General features: G+C 40.7%; 1 non-coding gene across 1 annotated transcript; it reads left to right on the forward strand.

The window, feature by feature from the left end:
- Nucleotides 1-319: 319 nt before the first annotated feature.
- TRNAT-AGU (transfer RNA threonine (anticodon AGU)) lies at nucleotides 320-392 on the forward strand. Its single transcript has one exon. It is a non-coding gene; the product is annotated as a tRNA-Thr (tRNA).
- Nucleotides 393-639: the final 247 nt, after the last annotated feature.

A 639-nucleotide genomic window follows, 5' to 3' on the forward strand; every position in this document is an offset into this window, starting at 1 on the left:
CTCTATGCGACATCACAGAAACGTAACCATGTCAATCAGGTACTATCATCGTGTGGTAGATGAAAGAAACTCACTGTCCGATATTACCCGATGTCCGATACTACCCGACTCTCCCCTAATACTGTGCAAATTTTCACTGCTTGTTCCTTGGATAGAGTATAACAAACAATTCTATTACCATATACTTTTATCGGAAAAAAAGGTTTCCCTTAAAGGTTAACACTTTTACTCAGAATATTAAAGATGTTATTAACTTGTTCTATAGAATAATATCTGTAATATTGACAATGGTTGGTTTGATCCGGTGCTGTGGGTTGAATTCGGCGTAGCTCAGTGGTCAGAGCGCTTGGTAAGTAGAACCAAGGACCCGGGTTCGATCCCCGGCGCCGGAGCGAATTTCTCTCAAATATTTGTTTTACTCGCTAAGTACTATCCTTAGGATTCGGAATTTTATTTTTATCATTACAGAAACCGATAAGGAGTGATTTATCTCTTATGGCAGTCATATCAACTTATGCCCATAGGCACAAGCGTGCGCTTTAGATCTCAGAAGAGCCTGAGCGCTTTTATCAGCGGAAAGGAAAGAGACAGACGAAATAGGTAGTATATGCCGCTTCTTCGAGCTATATACAGGGATGG

The sequence above is a fragment of the Periplaneta americana genome, chromosome 17 (genome assembly GCF_040183065.1).
Source record: "Periplaneta americana isolate PAMFEO1 chromosome 17, P.americana_PAMFEO1_priV1, whole genome shotgun sequence".
In the NCBI taxonomy this organism is placed as follows: domain Eukaryota; kingdom Metazoa; phylum Arthropoda; class Insecta; order Blattodea; family Blattidae; genus Periplaneta; species Periplaneta americana.